Here is a 543-nt window from a genome sequence, read left to right as displayed (position 1 = left end):
GTGCATTACACAATCCAAATGGCATTCGCCGAAAGGCATAAGTGCCAAAAGGACATGTGAATGTTGTCTTATCCTGATCTTCTAATGCTATCTCTATCTGATAATATCCTGAATAGCCATCGAGAAAGCAATAGAAAGGATGACCTCCTACTCATTCTAGGATTTGATCGATGAATGGAAGTGGAAAATGGTCTTCGCGAGTGGCGGCGTTAAGCTTACGATAGTCAATACACATGCACCAACCAGTCACGACCTTTGTAGGAACTAGAGCCCCTTTCTCATTTTCCACCACAGTGACCCCCGATTTCTTTGGCACTTTTCCACCACAGTGACCCCTGATTTCTTTGGCCTGGGTCGGACTAACTCACTTGCTATCAGTAACAGGATAAATGATGCCAGCATCTAATAGCTTGAGAACCTCATTCTTCACTACTTCTTTTATTGTTGGATTCAATCTTCTTTGAGGATCTCTTCGCGGGTTAGCTCCTTCTTCCAAATGAATATGATGGGAGCAGATAAAAGGACTGATCCCTTTAATGTCAC

Source organism: Morus notabilis, unplaced genomic scaffold (genome assembly GCF_000414095.1).
Source record: "Morus notabilis unplaced genomic scaffold, ASM41409v2 Scaffold238, whole genome shotgun sequence".
NCBI classification, from domain to species: Eukaryota; Viridiplantae; Streptophyta; class Magnoliopsida; order Rosales; family Moraceae; genus Morus; species Morus notabilis.
Note: the sequence above shows the minus strand (reverse complement) of the source record.